This window comes from Amaranthus tricolor, chromosome 14 (genome assembly GCF_026212465.1).
Source record: "Amaranthus tricolor cultivar Red isolate AtriRed21 chromosome 14, ASM2621246v1, whole genome shotgun sequence".
In the NCBI taxonomy this organism is placed as follows: domain Eukaryota; kingdom Viridiplantae; phylum Streptophyta; class Magnoliopsida; order Caryophyllales; family Amaranthaceae; genus Amaranthus; species Amaranthus tricolor.
Window position 1 is genome coordinate 23,509,920 of NC_080060.1, and position 24,455 is coordinate 23,534,374.

The window sequence follows — 24,455 nt, forward strand, 5'->3', positions numbered from 1 at the left end:
TTGATCATTGATCCTTGTTCATTCTTCATCGTTCATTCTTCATTGATCATTGATCCTTGTTCATTCTTCATCTTTCATTCTTCATTGATCATTGATCCTTGTTCATTCTTCATCGTTCATTCGTCATTGACCATTGATCCTTGTTCATTCTTAATCGTTCGTTCTTCATTGTACATTGATCCTTGTTCATTCTTCATCGTTCATTCTTCACTGATCATTGATCCTTGTTCATTCTTCATCTTTCATTCTTCATTGATCATTGATCCTTGTTCATTCTTCATCGTTCATTCTTCATTGATCATTGATCCTTGTTCATTCTTCATCGTTCATTCGTCATTGACCATTAATCCTTGTTCATTCTTCATCGTTCATTCGTCATTGATCATTGATCCTTGTTCATTCTTAATCGTTCATTCTTCATTGATCATTGATCCTTGTTCATTCTTCATCGTTCATTCTTCATTGATCATTGATCCTTGTTCATTCTTCGTCGTTCATTCTTCATTGACCATTGATCCTTGTTCATTCTTCAGCGTTTATTCGTCATTGATCATTGATCCTTGTTCATTCTTCATCGTTCATTCGTCATTAATCATTGATCCTTGTTCATTCTTCATCATTCATTCTTCATTGATCATTGATCCTTGTTCATTCTTCATCGTTCATTCGTCATTGATCATTGATCCTTGTTCATTCTTCATCGTTCATTCTTCATTGATCATTGATCCTTGTTCATTCTTCATCCTCCATTCTTCATTGATCATTGATCCTTGTTCATTCTTCATCGTTCATTCTTCATTGATCATTGATCCTTGTTCATTCTTCATCGTTCATTCGTCATTGACCATTGTTCCTTGTTCATTCTTCATCGTTCATTCTTCATTGATCATTGATCCTTGTTCATTCTTCATCCTTCATTCGTCATTGACCATTAATCCTTGTTCATTCTTCATCGTTCATTCTTCATTGATCATAGATACTTGTTCATTCTTCATCGTTCAATCTTCATTGATCAATGATCCTTGTTCATTCTTCATTGATCATTGATCCTTGTTCATTCTTCATCGTTCATTCGTCATTGACCATTAATCATTGTTCATTCTTCATCGTTCATTCTTCATTAATCATTGATCCTTGTTCATTCTTCATCGTTCATTCTTCAATGATCATTGATCCTTGTTCATTCTTCATCGTTCATTCTTCATTGATCATTGATCCTTGTTCATTCTTCATCGTTCATTCGTCATTGACCATTAATCATTGTTCATTCTTCATCGTTCATACTTCATTGATCATTGATCCTTATTCATTCTTCATCGTTCAATCCTCATTGATCAATGATACTTGTTCATTCTTCATCGTTCATTCTTCATTGATCATTGATCCTTGTTCATTCTTCGTCGTTCATTCTTCATTGACCATTGATCCTTATTCATTCTTTATCGTTCATTCTTCATTAATCATTGATCCTTGTTCATTCTTCATCATTCATTCGTCATTGATCATTGATCCTTGTTCTTTCTTCATCGTTCATTCTTCATTGATCATTGATCCTTGTTCATTCTTCATCGTTCATTCTTCATTGATCATTGATCCTTGTTCATTCTTCATCGTCCATTCGTCATTGACCATTGATCCTTGTTCATTCTTCATCGTTCATTCTTCATTGATCATCGATCCTTGTTCATTCTTCATCCTTCATTCTTCATTGATCATTGATCCTTGTTCATTCTTCATCGTTCATTCGTCATTGATCATTGATCCTTGTTCATTCTTCATCGTTAATTCTTCATTGATCATTGATCCTTGTTCATTCTTCATCCTTCATTCTTCATTGATCATTGTTCCTTGTTCATTCTTCATCATTCATTCGTCATTGATCATTGATCCTTGTTCATTCTTCATCGTTCATTCTTCATTGATCATTGATCCTTGTTCATTCTTCATCGTTCATTCTTCATTGATCATTGATCCTTGTTTATTCTTCATCGCTCATTCGTTATTGACCATTAATCCTTGTTCATTCTTCATCGTTTTCATTCGTCATTGATCATTGATCCTTGTTCATTCTTCATCGTTAATTCTTCATTGATCATTGATCCTTGTTCATTCTTCATCCTTCATTCTTCATTGATTATTGATCCTTGTTCATTCTTCATCGTTCATTCGTCATTGATCATTGATCCTTGTTCATTCTTCATCGTTCATTCTTCATTGATCATTGATCCTTGTTCATTCTTCATCGTTCATTCTTCATTGATCATTGATCCTTGTTCATTCTTCATCTTTCATTCTTCATTGATCATTGATCCTTGTTCATTCTTCATGGTTCATTCGTCATTGACCATTGATCCTTGTTCATTCTTCATCGTTCATTCTTCATTGATCATTGATCCTTGTTCATTCTTCATCGTTCATTCTTCATTGATCATTGATCCTTGTTCATTCTTCATCGTTCATTCTTCATTGATCATTGATCCTTGTTCATTCTTCATCGTTCATTCGTCATTGACCATTAATCATTGTTCATTCTTCATCGTTCATACTTCATTGATCATTGATCCTTATTCATTCTTCATCGTTCAATCTTCATTGATCAATGATACTTGTTCATTCTTCATCGTTCATTCTTCATTGATCATTGATCCTTGTTCATTCTTCGTCGTTCATTCTTCATTGACCATTGATCCTTATTCATTCTTTATCGTTCATTCTTCATTAATCATTGATCCTTGTTCATTCTTCATCATTCATTCGTCATTGATCATTGATCCTTGTTCTTTCTTCATCGTTCATTCTTCATTGATCATTGATCCTTGTTCATTCTTCATCGTTCATTCTTCATTGATCATTGATCCTTGTTCATTCTTCATCGTCCATTCGTCATTGACCATTGATCCTTGTTCATTCTTCATCGTTCATTCTTCATTGATCATCGATCCTTGTTCATTCTTCATCCTTCATTCTTCATTGATCATTGATCCTTGTTCATTCTTCATCGTTCATTCGTCATTGATCATTGATCCTTGTTCATTCTTCATCGTTAATTCTTCATTGATCATTGATCCTTGTTCATTCTTCATCCTTCATTCTTCATTGATCATTGTTCCTTGTTCATTCTTCATCATTCATTCGTCATTGATCATTGATCCTTGTTCATTCTTCATCGTTCATTCTTCATTGATCATTGATCCTTGTTCATTCTTCATCGTTCATTCTTCATTGATCATTGATCCTTGTTTATTCTTCATCGTTCATTCGTTATTGACCATTAATCCTTGTTCATTCTTCATCGTTTTCATTCGTCATTGATCATTGATCCTTGTTCATTCTTCATCGTTAATTCTTCATTGATCATTGATCCTTGTTCATTCTTCATCCTTCATTCTTCATTGATTATTGATCCTTGTTCATTCTTCATCGTTCATTCGTCATTGATCATTGATCCTTGTTCATTCTTCATCGTTCATTCTTCATTGATCATTGATCCTTGTTCATTCTTCATCGTTCATTCTTCATTGATCATTGATCCTTGTTCATTCTTCATCTTTCATTCTTCATTGATCATTGATCCTTGTTCATTCTTCATGGTTCATTCGTCATTGACCATTGATCCTTGTTCATTCTTCATCGTTCATTCTTCATTGATCATTGATCCTTGTTCATTCTTCATCGTTCATTCTTCATTGATCATTGATCCTTGTTCATTCTTCATCGTTCATTCGTCATTGACCATTGATCCTTGTTCATTCTTCATCGTTCATTCTTCATTGATCATTGATCCTTGTTCATTCTTCATCTTTCATTCGTCATTGACCATTAATCCTTGTTCATTCTTCATCGTTCATTCTTCATTGATCATTGATCCTTGTTCATTCTTCATCGTTCATTCGTCATTGACCATTGATCCTTGTTCATTCTTCATCGTTCATTCTTCATTGATCATCGAACCTTGTTCATTCTTCATCCTTCATTCTTCATTGATCATTGATCCTTGTTCATTCTTCATTGACCATTGATCCTTGTTCATTCTTCATCGTTCATTCTTCATTAATCATTGATCCTTGTTCATTCTTCATCGTTCATTCGTCATTGATCATTGATCCTTGTTCATTCTTCATCGTTCATTCTTCATTGATCATTGATCATTGTTCATTCTTCATCGTTCATTCTTCATTGATCATTGATCCTTGTTCATTCTTCATCGTTCATTCGTCATTGACCATTGATCCTTGTTCATTCTTCATTGTTAATTCTTCATTGATCATTGATCCTTGTTCATTCTTCATCCTTCATTCTTCATTGATCATTGATCCTTGTTCATTCTTCATCGTTCATTCGTCATTGATCATTGATCCTTGTTTATTCTTCATCGTCCATTCTTCATTGATCATTGATCCTTGTTCATTCTTCATTGTTCATTCTTCATTGATCATTGATCCTTGTTCATTCTTCATCGTTCATTCTTCATTGATCATTGATCCTTGTTCATTCTTCATCGTTCATTCGTCATTGACCATTAATCATTGTTCATTCTTCATCGTTTATTCTTCATTGATCATTGATCCTTGTTCATTCTTCATCCCTCATTCTTCATTGATCATTGATCCTTGTTCATTTTTCATCGTTCATTTGTCATTTATCATTGATCCTTGTTCATTCTTCATCGTCCATTCTTCGTTGATCATTGATCCTTGTTCATTCTTCATCGTTCATTCTTCATTGATCATTGATCCTTGTTCATCCTTCATCGTTCATTCTTCATTGATCATTGATCCTTGTTCATTCTTCATCGTTCATTCTTCATTGATCATTGATCCTTGTTTATTCTTCATCGTTCATTCGTCATTGACCATTAATCCTTGTTCATTCTTCATCGTTTTCATTCGTCATTGATCATTGATCCTTGTTCATTCTTCATCGTTAATTCTTCATTGATCATTAATCCTTGTTCATTCTTACTCGTTCATTCTTCATTGATCATTGATCCTTGTTCATTCTTCATCGTTCATTCGTCATTGATCATTGATCCTTGTTCATTCTTCATCGTTAATTCTTCATTGATCATTGATCCTTGTTCATTCTTCATCCTTCATTCTTCATTGATCATTGTTCCTTGTTCATTCTTCATCATTCATTCGTCATTGATCATTGATCCTTGTTCATTCTTCATCGTTCATTCTTCATTGATCATTGATCCTTGTTCATTCTTCATCGTTCATTCTTCATTGATCATTGATCCTTGTTTATTCTTCATCGTTCATTCGTTATTGACCATTAATCCTTGTTCATTCTTCATCGTTTTCATTCGTCATTGATCATTGATCCTTGTTCATTCTTCATCGTTAATTCTTCATTGATCATTGATCCTTGTTCATTCTTCATCCTTCATTCTTCATTGATTATTGATCCTTGTTCATTCTTCATCGTTCATTCGTCATTGATCATTGATCCTTGTTCATTCTTCATCGTTCATTCTTCATTGATCATTGATCCTTGTTCATTCTTCATCGTTCATTCTTCATTGATCATTGATCCTTGTTCATTCTTCATCTTTCATTCTTCATTGATCATTGATCCTTGTTCATTCTTCATGGTTCATTCGTCATTGACCATTGATCCTTGTTCATTCTTCATCGTTCATTCTTCATTGATCATCGATCCTTGTTCATTCTTCATCCTTCATTCTTCATTGATCATTGATCCTTGTTCATTCTTCATCGTTCATTCGTCATTGATCATTGATCCTTGTTCATTCTTCATCGTTAATTCTTCATTGATCATTGATCCTTGTTCATTCTTCATCCTTCATTCTTCATTGATCATTGTTCCTTGTTCATTCTTCATCATTCATTCGTCATTGATCATTGATCCTTGTTCATTCTTCATCGTTCATTCTTCATTGATCATTGATCCTTGTTCATTCTTCATCGTTCATTCTTCATTGATCATTGATCCTTGTTTATTCTTCATCGTTCATTCGTTATTGACCATTAATCCTTGTTCATTCTTCATCGTTTTCATTCGTCATTGATCATTGATCCTTGTTCATTCTTCATCGTTAATTCTTCATTGATCATTGATCCTTGTTCATTCTTCATCCTTCATTCTTCATTGATTATTGATCCTTGTTCATTCTTCATCGTTCATTCGTCATTGATCATTGATCCTTGTTCATTCTTCATCGTTCATTCTTCATTGATCATTGATCCTTGTTCATTCTTCATCGTTCATTCTTCATTGATCATTGATCCTTGTTCATTCTTCATCTTTCATTCTTCATTGATCATTGATCCTTGTTCATTCTTCATGGTTCATTCGTCATTGACCATTGATCCTTGTTCATTCTTCATCGTTCATTCTTCATTGATCATTGATCCTTGTTCATTCTTCATCGTTCATTCTTCATTGATCATTGATCCTTGTTCATTCTTCATCGTTCATTCGTCATTGACCATTGATCCTTGTTCATTCTTCATCGTTCATTCTTCATTGATCATTGATCCTTGTTCATTCTTCATCTTTCATTCGTCATTGACCATTAATCCTTGTTCATTCTTCATCGTTCATTCTTCATTGATCATTGATCCTTGTTCATTCTTCATCGTTCATTCGTCATTGACCATTGATCCTTGTTCATTCTTCATCGTTCATTCTTCATTGATCATCGAACCTTGTTCATTCTTCATCCTTCATTCTTCATTGATCATTGATCCTTGTTCATTCTTCATTGACCATTGATCCTTGTTCATTCTTCATCGTTCATTCTTCATTAATCATTGATCCTTGTTCATTCTTCATCGTTCATTCGTCATTGATCATTGATCCTTGTTCATTCTTCATCGTTCATTCTTCATTGATCATTGATCATTGTTCATTCTTCATCGTTCATTCTTCATTGATCATTGATCCTTGTTCATTCTTCATCGTTCATTCGTCATTGACCATTGATCCTTGTTCATTCTTCATTGTTAATTCTTCATTGATCATTGATCCTTGTTCATTCTTCATCCTTCATTCTTCATTGATCATTGATCCTTGTTCATTCTTCATCGTTCATTCGTCATTGATCATTGATCCTTGTTTATTCTTCATCGTCCATTCTTCATTGATCATTGATCCTTGTTCATTCTTCATTGTTCATTCTTCATTGATCATTGATCCTTGTTCATTCTTCATCGTTCATTCTTCATTGATCATTGATCCTTGTTCATTCTTCATCGTTCATTCGTCATTGACCATTAATCATTGTTCATTCTTCATCGTTTATTCTTCATTGATCATTGATCCTTGTTCATTCTTCATCCCTCATTCTTCATTGATCATTGATCCTTGTTCATTTTTCATCGTTCATTTGTCATTTATCATTGATCCTTGTTCATTCTTCATCGTCCATTCTTCGTTGATCATTGATCCTTGTTCATTCTTCATCGTTCATTCTTCATTGATCATTGATCCTTGTTCATCCTTCATCGTTCATTCTTCATTGATCATTGATCCTTGTTCATTCTTCATCGTTCATTCTTCATTGATCATTGATCCTTGTTTATTCTTCATCGTTCATTCGTCATTGACCATTAATCCTTGTTCATTCTTCATCGTTTTCATTCGTCATTGATCATTGATCCTTGTTCATTCTTCATCGTTAATTCTTCATTGATCATTAATCCTTGTTCATTCTTACTCGTTCATTCTTCATTGATCATTGATCCTTGTTCATTCTTCATCGTTCATTCGTCATTGATCATTGATCCTTGTTCATTCTTCATCGTTAATTCTTCATTGATCATTGATCCTTGTTCATTCTTCATCCTTCATTCTTCATTGATCATTGTTCCTTGTTCATTCTTCATCATTCATTCGTCATTGATCATTGATCCTTGTTCATTCTTCATCGTTCATTCTTCATTGATCATTGATCCTTGTTCATTCTTCATCGTTCATTCTTCATTGATCATTGATCCTTGTTTATTCTTCATCGTTCATTCGTTATTGACCATTAATCCTTGTTCATTCTTCATCGTTTTCATTCGTCATTGATCATTGATCCTTGTTCATTCTTCATCGTTAATTCTTCATTGATCATTGATCCTTGTTCATTCTTCATCCTTCATTCTTCATTGATTATTGATCCTTGTTCATTCTTCATCGTTCATTCGTCATTGATCATTGATCCTTGTTCATTCTTCATCGTTCATTCTTCATTGATCATTGATCCTTGTTCATTCTTCATCGTTCATTCTTCATTGATCATTGATCCTTGTTCATTCTTCATCTTTCATTCTTCATTGATCATTGATCCTTGTTCATTCTTCATGGTTCATTCGTCATTGACCATTGATCCTTGTTCATTCTTCATCGTTCATTCTTCATTGATCATTGATCCTTGTTCATTCTTCATCGTTCATTCTTCATTGATCATTGATCCTTGTTCATTCTTCATCGTTCATTCGTCATTGACCATTGATCCTTGTTCATTCTTCATCGTTCATTCTTCATTGATCATTGATCCTTGTTCATTCTTCATCTTTCATTCGTCATTGACCATTAATCCTTGTTCATTCTTCATCGTTCATTCTTCATTGATCATTGATCCTTGTTCATTCTTCATCGTTCATTCGTCATTGACCATTGATCCTTGTTCATTCTTCATCGTTCATTCTTCATTGATCATCGAACCTTGTTCATTCTTCATCCTTCATTCTTCATTGATCATTGATCCTTGTTCATTCTTCATTGATCATTGATCCTTGTTCATTCTTCATCGTTCATTCTTCATTAATCATTGATCCTTGTTCATTCTTCATCGTTCATTCGTCATTGATCATTGATCCTTGTTCATTCTTCATCGTTCATTCTTCATTGATCATTGATCATTGTTCATTCTTCATCGTTCATTCTTCATTGATCATTGATCCTTGTTCATTCTTCATCGTTCATTCGTCATTGACCATTGATCCTTGTTCATTCTTCATTGTTAATTCTTCATTGATCATTGATCCTTGTTCATTCTTCATCCTTCATTCTTCATTGATCATTGATCCTTGTTCATTCTTCATCGTTCATTCGTCATTGATCATTGATCCTTGTTTATTCTTCATCGTCCATTCTTCATTGATCATTGATCCTTGTTCATTCTTCATTGTTCATTCTTCATTGATCATTGATCCTTGTTCATTCTTCATCGTTCATTCTTCATTGATCATTGATCCTTGTTCATTCTTCATCGTTCATTCGTCATTGACCATTAATCATTGTTCATTCTTCATCGTTTATTCTTCATTGATCATTGATCCTTGTTCATTCTTCATCCCTCATTCTTCATTGATCATTGATCCTTGTTCATTTTTCATCGTTCATTTGTCATTTATCATTGATCCTTGTTCATTCTTCATCGTCCATTCTTCGTTGATCATTGATCCTTGTTCATTCTTCATCGTTCATTCTTCATTGATCATTGATCCTTGTTCATCCTTCATCGTTCATTCTTCATTGATCATTGATCCTTGTTCATTCTTCATCGTTCATTCTTCATTGATCATTGATCCTTGTTTATTCTTCATCGTTCATTCGTCATTGACCATTAATCCTTGTTCATTCTTCATCGTTTTCATTCGTCATTGATCATTGATCCTTGTTCATTCTTCATCGTTAATTCTTCATTGATCATTAATCCTTGTTCATTCTTACTCGTTCATTCTTCATTGATCATTGATCCTTGTTCATTCTTCATCGTTCATTCTTCATTGATCATTGATCCTTGTTCATTCTTCATCGTTTATTCGTCATTGACCATTGATCCTTGTTCATTCTTCATCGTTCATTCTTCATTGATCATTGATCCTTGTTCATTCTTCATCCTTCATTCGTCATTGACCATTAATCCTTGTTCATTCTTCATCGTTCATTCTTCATTGACCATTGATTCTTTTTCATTCTTCATCGTTCATTCGTCATTGACCATTGATCCTTGTTCATTCTTCATCGTTCATTCGTCATTGATCATTGATCCTTGTTCATTCTTCATCGTTCATTCGTCATTGATCATTGATCCTTGTTCATTCTTACTCGTTCATTCTTCATTGATCATTGATCCTTGTTCATTCTTCATCGTTCATTCTTCATTGATCATTGATCCTTGTTCATTCTTCATCGTTCATTCGTCATTGACCATTGATCCTTGTTCATTCTTCATCGTTCATTCTTCATTGATCATTGATCCTTGTTCATTCTTCATCCTTCATTCGTCATTGACCATTAATCCTTGTTCATTCTTCATCGTTCATTCTTCATTGATCATTGATCCTTGTTCATTCTTCATCGTTCATTCGTCATTGATCATTGATCCTTGTTCATTCTTCATCGTTCATTCTTCATTGATCATTGATCATTGTTCATTCTTCATCGTTCATTCTTCATTGATCATTGATCCTTGTTCATTCTTCATGTTGGACCTCTTGAGTTTTGATGATGACTACACTTTAGCAAATATGTGTTTAGAGATTGTGCAGGTCGATATCCGATTATGATTATGATTATGATCGTTGATAGTACCTATGCCTTAGCTTATGGAAACGTACATGTCAAAAGGTTTCAATTGATGTTAGGAGAAGTATATCGCTTGGGATGTAAAATGGAGACAGCAGATCTACTGTTCCCAAGTTGGATGTTCTAGCTAAACTGAAGTCTGGAGACAGCACACTGTTCCTGAGCTGAAGGTTGACTACGCTGACTGAAAATTCTGGTTATCATATTTTAATTATTATTTTTAGTTAATGTATTTTAAATTAAATTGTTGCAGTAAAAATTTATTTAAGTTAATTGGCAAATCGTTTTTGTTAAAGAAAATGTATTCACGATTTATTTGTTAAGATCCTTTATTTTAGGATCTATTTTTAATAAATCTTGGATTTGTTAAAAATAGAATTAACTAACTTTGAATTGGTCTTAGCAAATCTTTTCAGCCGGTCTTTATTCCTAAAAATTAGCAAACAATCATTCCCACTAAGATTAACCGTTTTCCAAATATAGCATGAAGTTCCAGCCATTAATTTGGGGAACAGGAATTACTACTGAAGAAACTGCTACTTTAGGGAACAGCGGTTATTAAAGGAACAGCGGTTATTGTTTATGTACACGTGTGATTTGACTTAATCAAATCTTATGGAAATAACCGTGTGTTTGCTTAATCCACATTACTTCCATGATCTCTTGATAGTGGGATGATGGATTGGATTATTCCACTTTCTTAGGAATATTATTTTCTATAAATTGCAAGATAATTCCGGTTTTTAAAGTGAAGAGAAGTAATCCAACGTTTTGTGCTTAAGTATTTTTCATACGTTTTTGTTGGATTTTACAAGAAATATTTTGTTCTCAAAATTGCCAATTAATTTAGAATATTTTCTTGATGCAACTCTTTGATTTATTTTAGAGAATTTCTATCCTTTTTGTAAGGGTTTTTGAGAGTTTATGTAATTAGACTCGGGTGAGTCTAAGGGGGAAATTAGATAGCTTTGAGTGAAGCTAGAGAGGATTAGCTTGAAGAGAAGCTAAGGTTGTTGCTTGGAGTAAAGCAATTAGAGAGAAGAGGAGTCGGCCTAGGTGTTACGCTTCGAGTGAAGCAAGGTGTTTATTGTGATTGTAACTAATTGCCTTAAACATAGTGGAGTTTTTGAAAATCCCAAGTGGTCGTGGTTTTTCCTTTTGTTTAGGCCCAAAAGGTTTCCACGTAAAATCGTGTGTCTCTCTTATTATTTTGCTCTTAGTTTAAGCTTTATTTATTTTAAATAATTCCGCAAAAACAGGGCACAATCGCTTAAACATGCAACAACAACAATTCACCCCCCCTCTTGTTGCTGTTCCCGTTCCTAATTGAATCAACAATTGGTATCAGAGCCCTGTTCCCAGAAGATCAGGAAACCCTGAGGGCAGATTCTGGTGTTCCCGAAAAATGTCAATTATGAACGAGCGAATGGAAGAAGGGTATTCAACTCAAAGACCGCCAATGTTCGATGGAAAATTCTATACATACTGGAAGAATAGAATGGAGATCTTCATCAAAGCGGAAAATTATCAAGTTTGGAGAGTCATAGAAATCGGAGATTTTGAGGTAACCACTACTAACTCCAACAATGAAATTGTTCCCAAACCTATAACCGAATATGAAAAAGAAGATTTTCAGAAAATGGAATTAAATGCTCTTGCTATAAAATTACTTCATTGTGGTCTTGGACCAAACGAGCATAATAGAATTATGGGGTGCAAATCCGCTAAGCAAATTTGGGACCTGCTTGCTGTTACCCATGAGGGAACAAGTGAAGTCAAACGGTCCAAAATTGATTTGTTAATGTCTAAATACGAGAGATTTGTTATGGAGCCAAGAGAAAGTATCCAAGAGATGTTCACTAGGTTCACCAACATAACAAACGAGCTTGTCTCTCTTGGAAGAATAATTCCCACTGATGAACAAGTAAGGAAGATCCTAAGGAGCCTTCCTCAAGATGAGCGCTGGAGGGCCAAGGTTACTGCTATACAAGAGTCCAAAGATTTTACTAAGTTCAATCTAGAGGAGCTGGCTGGTTCCCTAATGACGCATGAATTGCATTTGGGAACAGCAGACAGTTCCAGGAACAAGGGACTGGCTCTGGCAGCGGGGGAACAGGACGAATCAGAATGTGATGAGGAAGAGGCTGCTTTATTGGTACGAAAATTCAAGAAGTTCTTCAGAAACAGCAGGTATGCAAATCAAAGAAACAACAAAGAAAGAAGAACAAAAAATCTTGAATGCCACAAATGTGGAAGTACCGAACACTTCATCAAGGATTGCCCAACATGGAAGAATGAAAAGGGCAAGGGAAAGACAAGAGATTCAAGAAGACCGTTGAACAAAGAGAATTTTAACAAGACTGACTTTCGTAGGGCCATGATTGCTGCATGGGGAGAAACTGAAAGTGAGAATGAAACTATTGTTCCCGAAGAAGAGGAGACAGCTAACCTATGTCTCATGGCTACGCATAAAGGCAAGGAGAAGCAGGTAAATATTTCTAATTCATTTTCTGACCATTCATTTAATCTAAGTAAAAATGAATTAAAAGAGTTGTTAAAAGAGACACAAGCTAAACTTGAAAATTGCAATGATAAGTGTCTCAAGTTAGAAAAGGAACTTAAGGTAAGCAAAGACCATGTCTCATACATAAACACCTTTAGACATGATGTCCAAAACAGATTTTTCGGTTTGTTGGACCAAAATATAATCCTAAAGGAAAATATGGAGAGACTTAAGAAGGAAAATGTTATTCTTAACATTGAGCTATCGCAATACAAATTATTAGGCTTAAACGAGGAATTGATAGATGCATCTACTAAAGATTTATACAATGATTTTCAATATTTAAAACTGAATTCGGAATCCAACCGTAACAACAATAATAATCTTGAATTAAATTTAAGAGAAAAAGGGAAAATCAAAATAACTCCCAAATGGATTCTAGATGCTAAAAGTAAGAAATCACAAGGCCTAAATTATTTTAAGAATAACAAAAGTAAGAAAGCTTACGTTGATCTTCCTAGAGACAGGTACTGTACCTTCTGTGGTAAAGCTGGCCATCTGAAGGAACAGTGCACCAAAAGGGAACAGTATACTGTCTCCAACAGAAACTATGTCGATAACATTCAGATTGATAAATATGATTCATGTAAGATCGACAAGGAACCCAAGAAAGTCTGGGTTCCTATAATTAACAATTAATTATCTTACAGGTCCAAGTGAGGGGGAACAGCTCATGGTATCTCGACAGTGGGTGTTCCAAGCATATGACGGGTGACAAATCTAAATTTCTCTCACTTGAAGCCTATGATGGGGGAACAGTAATCTTCGGTGACAATATGAAGGGTGAGATAATCGCCAAAGGAAAGGTTGGAAGGTCATGTTCCCACGCCATTGATAATGTATTTTTAGTCGAGAATTTGAAACACAACTTACTCAGCATTTCTCAATTTTGTGATAAGGGTAACTCTGTAAACTTTACTTCTGAAAAGTGCATTATTTCTAGGAACGACACAGGAGACATCATTCTTGAGGGAATCAGAAAAGGGAACACTTATGTAGTGGACCTGGACACTGTTCCCAGAAACAGTCTAACGTGTCTAAGTGTTATAGAAGACGACCCACTTCTTTGGCATAAGCGTCTAGGTCATGCTAGTTATTCATTGATTAATACATTAAGATCTAAAGACCTAGTTAGAGGACTACCATCTATAAAATTCCTTAAGGATGAAATATGTGATCCTTGTGCCAAAGGAAAACAAGTAAGGTCATCTTTTAAACCAAAGAATGTTGTGACCACCTCAAAAACGCTTGAATTATTACACATGGATTTGTGTGGACCTATGAGAATACAAAGCCGTAGTGGCAAGAGATATGTGTTTGTTATTGTTGATGACTATAGTAGATTTACATGGACTTTATTTTTAGTTAGTAAAGATGAAGCCTTTAATGAGTTTGTCTCTTTCGCTAACAAAATACAAAAATCTACCAATAATCAAATTGTTCACATAAAGTCAGATCATGGTAAAGAATTTGAAAATTCAAGCTTTATGAGTTATTGCAATGAACATGGAATAAGTCACAATTTTTCCGCCCCTAGAACACCACAACAAAATGGTGTAGTAGAAAGGAAAAATAGAACTTTAGAAGAAATGGCTAGAACTATGTTAATTGCTAGTGGTTTACCTAGAAATTTTTGGGCCGAGGCTGTTAATACTGCATGTTATATTTTAAATAGAGTATTGATAAGACCAATCACTTCTAAGACACCCTATGAATTGTTTAAAGGTGTTAAACCAAATATTGCCTATTTTCGTGTGTTTGGATGCAAATGTTTTGTACATATTAATGGAAAACGGAATATAGGTAAATTTGATGAAAGAAGTGATGAAGCAGTATTTCTTGGCTACTCATCTCAAAGTAAGGCATATAGAGTCTATAACAAAAGAACAATGAGTGTGGAAGAATCCGTTCACATAATTTTCGATGAAACTAACTTTTTGTCAAGTGAACAGGATATAAATTATTTTAAGATAGGTCTTGCAAATCTAGAAGAAGATGATGAAGAATTGAAAGTGCATGATCAAGAAACAGCTGGTGAACAGCCGGTTCCAGCAGAAGCAGAAAGTACTGATCAAGTTCAGGAACTGCCAGAACATCAGGAACAGCAGACTGTTCCCAATCCAGCTGTTCCCACAGATGAGCAGAACAACCCAGTAGCTGAACAGAATGTTAATCAAGCTAATGAACCAGAACATGCTACTGTTCCCACAAGAGATTTTATGCCAAAACCTTGGAGATATCAAAAATACCATCCTCTTGATTTGATTGTAAGTGATTTGAATAAAGGAACACAAACTCGATCTCAAATGAGAAATTTTTGTGCACATTTTGCGTTCCTATCATCACTTGAACCCAAAAATCACGAAGAAGCTCTAAAGGATTCCGAATGGGTTGTAGCCATGCAAGATGAATTGAACGAATTTGAAAGGAACAAAGTATGGCATTTAGAACCCAAACCGAAACACAAGAAGGTAATTGGTTTGAAATGGGTATTTCGGAACAAACTAGATGAGCATGGAATAATTGTAAGAAACAAAGCAAGGCTCGTGGTCAAAGGGTACAATCAACAAGAAGGTATTGATTATACTGAGACATTTGCTCCAGTAGCAAGGTTAGAAGCTATTAGAATTTTAATTTCTTTTGCTGCATTTATGAACTTTAAATTATATCAAATGGATGTGAAATGTGCTTTCTTGAATGGTTTTCTTGATGAAGAAGTTTTTGTTGAACAACCGCCTGGCTTTGAGAATACCTCGTGTCTTGATCATGTCTATAAGCTTGATAAAGCTCTTTATGGGTTGAAACAAGCTCCTAGGCAATGGTATGAAAGACTATCAAAATTTTTGATTCAAAATGACTTTATTAGAGGTAAAATTGATAAAACCTTATTCTTTAAGAACAAAGGTTCCAATATATTAGTTGTTCAAATATATGTTGATGATATTATTTTTGGTGCCACAAATGAATTGCTATGTAAAGAATTTGCTAACCTTATGAGCACTGAATTTGAAATGAGTATGATGGGAGAATTAAATTTCTTTCTTAGTTTGCAAATTAAACAAACTGCTAATGGTATCTTTATTCATCAACAAAAATATATAAAAGAACTTCTTAAGAAATATGGCATGAATAACGCTAAAACCTACCATACACCCATGGCTACTAATGTAAGATTAGATGAAGATACAAATGGAACAAATATTGACCAAACTATGTATAGAGGCATGATTGGATCTTTATTATATCTAACTGCTAGTAGACCCGATATTTCATTTAGTGTTGGTTTATGTGCAAGATTTCAATCTAACCCTAAAGAATCACATCTAACTGCAGTGAAACGTATTTTGAGATATCTAAAGGGAACAGATGATTTATCATTATTTTATCCTAAAAGTGATGTCTTTGACTTGAAAGGCTTTAGTGATGCAGATTATGCAGGAGATCTTGTTAATAGAAAAAGCACGTCAGGTATGGTACAATTTCTTGGCTCATGTTTAGTTTCGTGGAGTTCCAAGAAACAAAACACTGTTGCATTATCAACTGCTGAAGCTGAGTACGTAGCAGCAGCAGCTTGCTGTTCCCAAATGATATGGATAAAGCAGCAGCTAAGAGACTTTGGTATTAAGTATGCATGTGTTCCTATTTATTGCGATAATACCAGTGCCATATGCATATCCAAAGATCCAGTGCATCACTCACGAGTAAAGCACATCCATATTAGGCATCATTTTCTTAAGGATAATGTTGAAAATAAAAATATCATTGTTAAGCATGTAAACACTAACGAGCAAATAGCAGATATCATGACCAAACCGCTTCCAAGGGAACAGCATGAGAAAATGAGATTGGAACTTGGCATGATCAAGCTGCATTAAAGGAAGTATCATATATGATTCCTAGAGACAAAATGAAAATTGAAAATGATCAATCAACCACAATAATCTTGATTGAAAAATCAATTATCGAAAGGATCAGGTACGCATTTTTTAAAAGGTATATACTTTGGATGTTCTCATGATTGCATGATTATTTTGATCTGACGGTAGCAGCACAATATTACCATTTTTCTTTTTAAAATTAAAAAGACAAACAAAAACAACAAATTTTTTCCAGCAGTTCTTTTAAGTAGGAGTTGAATCTCAACATACTCCATTTTCACAATTCAAAATCAATTGTCTTGATTTGATAACTGCCTCAACACGTCACTTCATCCAATACAATTACTACCTCTCGTCCCATCTTTCATTTCATCTTCACTAACCTTTCACGTTCACTCAACCCTAAACCGTCATTCCTTCCACTTCCTCCGTCATTTTCCTTTGCTTTTCTCTCTAAAAACTTCAATGAAAACCAAGAATATGAAACCAAAAATGAAGCAACCTGTCCCTCTTCGAGTTATCTACCCACCTTCTCTCACTCACAAACCTAAGTCTTCATCAAAGGAACCAGAGGACACCCCTATGTCTCCGCAAACAAGTGGTAAAAGAACAAGAGAATCCAAGAAACCTTCAACCCACTCTACCAAGAAAATGAAGGTAACGCATTACTCAAATGCTGAAGAACTTTCTAAAGAAATGTCTGTAGGATTTGGTCTAGACAAAGAATGGTACGAATCTACAATCTTTCCTAAATTCCATGAAATTTTACAAACTCAAAAATGGGAATCACTTATGAGCGTATATTGCTGCAACCCCATTTACCCTGACATTATGCATGAGTTTATTTCTAATTTTGCTGTTCATGATGGAGTTTGTTCTAGTTCAATCAAAGATATTGATATTGAATTTGATAGTCTGACTTTAGGAGAGTGGTTAGGTGTTCCTGCTACTGGTTTTGATGTTTATCATGTTGGGTCTAAGATTGCGTTTTCTGGAAGAGATGAAAAAGATGTTTGGAGATGCTTGGGGGTTAGGCAAAAAAGGGGGAAAGTAAGTCACAATGTCCTGTCTCCTTTACATAAGTTGCTGTACAACATTGCTAGAAGGTTTATCTTGCCACGAAACTCAAAACGTAGTGAGGTAAGTCTTCGAGATGCAACCCTGATATACTGTATGGTGAACAACATAAAGATTAATTTTCCTTCCTTGATGATTTCTCATTTAAATGATTGTATAGCCAAACGTTGTATGGTTGGCTATGGTGGTTTGTTGTCATGGATTTTCTCAAAGTTTGGTGTTCCACTGGGTGATTATAGTTTTCCTATGGGTCCCAGCAATATGATAGGTGCAAAATGTTTGAGTAATTTGCGCCTTAAATTAAATGAGGAAGGGATTCTTGAAAATATTGTGGAACAGATTGAGATTGATTCTGATAATGAGGAACAGGAGGAAGAGGGGAAGGAAAAGGAGGAAGAGGAGGAAGAGGAAGAGAAGGAAGAGAAGGAACAGGAGAAAAAGGAAGAAGAGGAGAAGGAGGAACAGGAGAAAGAAGGGGATGGAGTTAAGGAACAGGAGGTTGTTCCTTCTGAGGAAGAAGACCAGGGGTTGGAATCTAAGGTTTCTCTTGAAGAAGACTCTAGGACTGAACCCAATAGTTTTCCCTCATCAAAGCCAACCACTCCACCAACTCATCATTTTCAATCACCACTACCTTCACCAACACCAAGATCACCATCACCATCATTTCACAAACACAGCTTTGATCAGGCAACCATTCCTACTGCTCCCTTATATTCCATTCTTCTCAAGCTTGATGATTTGCAGGATCGCTTCTTCAAATTTCAAGATGAGATCCGTGTTTCCCTAGCCTCTTTAGCTGACCAGATGACTCAGATGGAGGCTCGTCTTGGCGCTAAATTGGATACAGTTGAGGTGGAAACGGAATATGTTGATGAAGATGCTCCTGCTTCATAGTTTCCCTTTTATTATTTTCATTGCTGCTGTCTCTGTCTTTAAACAATTTCTTTCTTTTGGTACCAGCTGGGGTACACCTCTTAAACATTGTTAACTTTGTTAAACCTTTTTACATATGCTACTAACTGTTAGGTTTGATTAGTCATTGCTTATCATGCTTGCATTCATTGTTATTGCTTTTTAATTTGTGCATCCTTATTCTCTCTTTGACTATAACTATATGTTTAGTGCTGTGGTTTGATTGCTTATCTTCTTTTTGAATGATGTCAAAAGGGGGAATATTTGGCACAAACTTAAATAATGCTTGAGCATGTTTGAGATCTAGTTAAATCTATTATGTTGGACTTATGGATTAAGGTGCTGGTTTGTTTTTCTGATGTTTGTGTGTTGCTAATTTTGTTAGTTGTTGGAAGTTACTGATTTGTTAGTTGTTGGAAGTTACTGACTTCTTGTTTTGTTATTTCAAGTTAAGTTATGCTGATTTCTTTTAATTCTGATTATGGATGATTATATAATTTTCTTCATTGTTTGATTTTATGCTGAAATAATTTAAGTTGTTGTTTTGATTATTTTTAGAGTAACATGTATCATGATATTTGGTTAAGAAGAGTTGTTTTGATCTCTAACATACTCTTCAACATTGGTTTACTCTATTTTGTTTTTAAGTTTGTTTGAAAAGTTTGTCATCATCAAAAAGGGGGAATTTGTTGGACCTCTTGAGTTTTGATGATGACTACACTTTAGCAAATATGTGTTTAGAGATTGTGCAGGTCGATATCCGATTATGATTATGATTATGATCGTTGATAGTACCTATGCCTTAGCTTATGGAAACGTACATGTCAAAAGGTTTCAATTGATGTTAGGAGAAGTATATCGCTTGGGATGTAAAATGGAGACAGCAGATCTACTGTTCCCAAGTTGGATGTTCTAGCTAAACTGAAGTCTGGAGACAGCACACTGTTCCTGAGCTGAAGGTTGACTACGCTGACTGAAAATTCTGGTTATCATATTTTAATTATTATTTTTAGTTAATGTATTTTAAATTAAATTGTTGCAGTAAAAATTTATTTAAGTTAATTGGCAAATCGTTTTTGTTAAAGAAAATGTATTCACGATTTATTTGTTAAGATCCTTTATTTTAGGATCTATTTTTAATAAATCTTGGATTTGTTAAAAATAGAATTAACTAACTTTGAATTGGTCTTAGCAAATCTTTTCAGCCGGTCTTTATTCCTAAAAATTAGCAAACAATCATTCCCACTAAGATTAACCGTTTTCTAAATATAGCATGAAGTTCCAGCCATTAATTTGGGGAACAGGAATTACTACTGAAGAAACTGCTACTTTAGGGAACAGCGGTTATTAAAGGAACAGCGGTTATTGTTTATGTACACGTGTGATTTGACTTAATCAAATCTTATGGAAATAACCGTGTGTTTGCTTAATCCACATTACTCCCATGATCTCTTGATAGTGGGATGATGGATTGGATTATTCCACTTTCTTAGGAATATTATTTTCTATAAATTGCAAGATAATTCCGGTTTTTAAAGTGAAGAGAAGTAATCCAACGTTTTGTGCTTAAGTATTTTTCATACGTTTTTGTTGGATTTTACAAGAAATATTTTGTTCTCAAAATTGCCAATTAATTTAGAATATTTTCTTGATGCAACTCTTTGATTTATTTTAGAGAATTTCTATCCTTTTTGTAAGGGTTTTTGAGAGTTTATGTAATTAGACTCGGGTGAGTCTAAGGGGGAAATTAGATAGCTTTGAGTGAAGCTAGAGAGGATTAGCTTGAAGAGAAGCTAAGGTTGTTGCTTGGAGTAAAGCAATTAGAGAGAAGAGGAGTCGGCCTAGGTGTTACGCTTCGAGTGAAGCAAGGTGTTTATTGTGATTGTAACTAATTGCCTTAAACATAGTGGAGTTTTTGAAAATCCCAAGTGGTCGTGGTTTTTCCTTTTGTTTAGGCCCAAAAGGTTTCCACGTAAAATCGTGTGTCTCTCTTATTATTTTGCTCTTAGTTTAAGCTTTATTTATTTTAAATAATTCCGCAAAAACAGGGCACAATCGCTTAAACTTGCAACAACAACAATTCACCCCCCCTCTTGTTGCTGTTCCCGTTCCTAATTGAATCAACACTTCATCGTTCATTCGTCATTGACCATTGATCCTTGTTCATTCTTCATCGTTAATTCTTCATTGATCATTGATCCTTGTTCATTCTTCATCCTTCATTCTTCATTGATCATTGATCCTTGTTCATTCTTCATCGTTCATTCGTCATTGATCATTGATCCTTGTTTATTCTTCATCGTCCATTCTTCATTGATCATTGATCCTTGTTCATTCTTCATTGTTCATTCTTCATTGATCATTGATCCTTGTTCATTCTTCATCGTTCATTCTTCATTGATCATTGATCCTTGTTCATTCTTCATCGTTCATTCGTCATTGACCATTAATCATTGTTCATTCTTCATCGTTTATTCTTCATTGATCATTGATCCTTGTTCATTCTTCATCCCTCATTCTTCATTGATCATTGATCCTTGTTCATTTTTCATCGTTCATTTGTCATTGATCATTGATCCTTGTTCATTCTTCATCGTCCATTCTTCGTTGATCATTGATCCTTGTTCATTCTTCATCGTTCATTCTTCATTGATCATTGATCCTTGTTCATCCTTCATCGTTCATTCTTCATTGATCATTGATCCTTGTTCATTCTTCATCGTTCATTCTTCATTGATCATTGATCCTTGTTTATTCTTCATCGTTCATTCGTCATTGACCATTAATCCTTGTTCATTCTTCATCGTTTTCATTCGTCATTGATCATTGATCCTTGTTCATTCTTCATCGTTAATTCTTCATTGATCATTGATCCTTGTTCATTCTTACTCGTTCATTCTTCATTGATCATTGATCCTTGTTCATTCTTCATCGTTCATTCTTCATTGATCATTGATCCTTGTTCATTCTTCATCGTTCATTCGTCATTGACCATTGATCCTTGTTCATTCTTCATCGTTCATTCTTCATTGATCATTGATCCTTGTTCATTCTTCATCCTTCATTCGTCATTGACCATTGATCCTTGTTCATTCTTCATCGTTAATTCTTCATTGATCATTGATCCTTGTTCATTCTTCATCCTTCATTCTTCATTGATCATTGATCCTTGTTCATTCTTCATCGTTCATTCGTCATTGATCATTGATCCTTGTTTATTCTTCATCGTCCATTCTTCATTGATCATTGATCCTTGTTCATTCTTCATTGTTCATTCTTCATTGATCATTGATCCTTGTTCATTCTTCATCGTTCATTCTTCATTGATCATTGATCCTTGTTCATTCTTCATCGTTCATTCGTCATTGACCATTAATCATTGTTCATTCTTCATCGTTTATTCTTCATTGATCATTGATCCTTGTTCATTCTTCATCCCTCATTCTTCATTGATCATTGATCCTTGTTCATTTTTCATCGTTCATTTGTCATTGATCATTGATCCTTGTTCATTCTTCATCGTCCATTCTTCGTTGATCATTGATCCTTGTTCATTCTTCATCGTTCATTCTTCATTGATCATTGATCCTTGTTCATCCTCCATCGTTCATTCTTCATTGATCATTGATCCTTGTTCATTCTTCATCGTTCATTCTTCATTGATCATTGATCCTTGTTTATTCTTCATCGTTCATTCGTCATTGACCATTAATCCTTGTTCATTCTTCATCGTTTTCATTCGTCATTGATCATTGATCCTTGTTCATTCTTCATCGTTAATTCTTCATTGATCATTGATCCTTGTTCATTCTTACTCGTTCATTCTTCATTGATCATTGATCCTTGTTCATTCTTCATCGTTCATTCTTCATTGATCATTGATCCTTGTTTATTCTTCATCGTTCATTCGTCATTGACCATTGATCCTTGTTCATTCTTCATCGTTCATTCTTCATTGATCATTGATCCTTGTTCATTCTTCATCCTTCATTCGTCATTGACCATTAATCCTTGTTCATTCTTCATCGTTCATTCTTCATTGACCATTGATCCTTTTTCATTCTTCATCGTTCATTCGTCATTGACCATTGATCCTTGTTCATTCTTCATCGTTCATTCGTCATTGATCATTGATCCTTGTTCATTCTTCATCGTTCATTCGTCATTGATCATTGATCCTTGTTCATTCTTCATCGTTCATTCGTCATTGATCATTGATCCTTGTTTATTCTTCATCGTCCATTCTTCATTGATCATTGATCCTTGTTCATTCTTCATTGTTCATTCTTCATTGATCATTGATCCTTGTTCATTCTTCATCGTTCATTCTTCATTGATCATTGATCCTTGTTCATTCTTCATCGTTCATTCGTCATTGACCATTAATCATTGTTCATTCTTCATCGTTTATTCTTCATTGATCATTGATCCTTGTTCATTCTTCATCCCTCATTCTTCATTGATCATTGATCCTTGTTCATTTTTCATCGTTCATTTGTCATTGATCATTGATCCTTGTTCATTCTTCATCGTCCATTCTTCGTTGATCATTGATCCTTGTTCATTCTTCATCGTTCATTCTTCATTGATCATTGATCCTTGTTCATCCTTCATCGTTCATTCTTCATTGATCATTGATCCTTGTTCATTCTTCATCGTTCATTCTTCATTGATCATTGATCCTTGTTTATTCTTCATCGTTCATTCGTCATTGACCATTAATCCTTGTTCATTCTTCATCGTTTTCATTCGTCATTGATCATTGATCCTTGTTCATTCTTCATCGTTAATTCTTCATTGATCATTGATCCTTGTTCATTCTTACTCGTTCATTCTTCATTGATCATTGATCCTTGTTCATTCTTCATCGTTCATTCTTCATTGATCATTGATCCTTGTTCATTCTTCATCGTTCATTCGTCATTGACCATTAATCATTGTTCATTCTTCATCGTTTATTCTTCATTGATCATTGATCCTTGTTCATTCTTCATCCCTCATTCTTCATTGATCATTGATCCTTGTTCATTCTTCATCCTTCATTCGTCATTGACCATTAATCCTTGTTCATTCTTCATCGTTCATTCTTCATTGACCATTGATCCTTTTTCATTCTTCATCGTTCATTCGTCATTGACCATTGATCCTTGTTCATTCTTCATCGTTCATTCGTCATTGATCATTGATCCTTGTTCATTCTTCATCGTTCATTCGTCATTGATCATTGATCCTTGTTCATTCTTACTCGTTCATTCTTCATTGATCATTGATCCTTGTTCATTCTTGATCGTTCATTCTTCATTGATCATTGATCCTTGTTCATTCTTCATCGTTCATTCGTCATTGACCATTGATCCTTGTTCATTCTTCATCGTTCATTCTTCATTGATCATTGATCCTTGTTCATTCTTCATCCTTCATTCGTCATTGACCATTAATCCTTGTTCATTCTTCATCGTTCATTCTTCATTGAC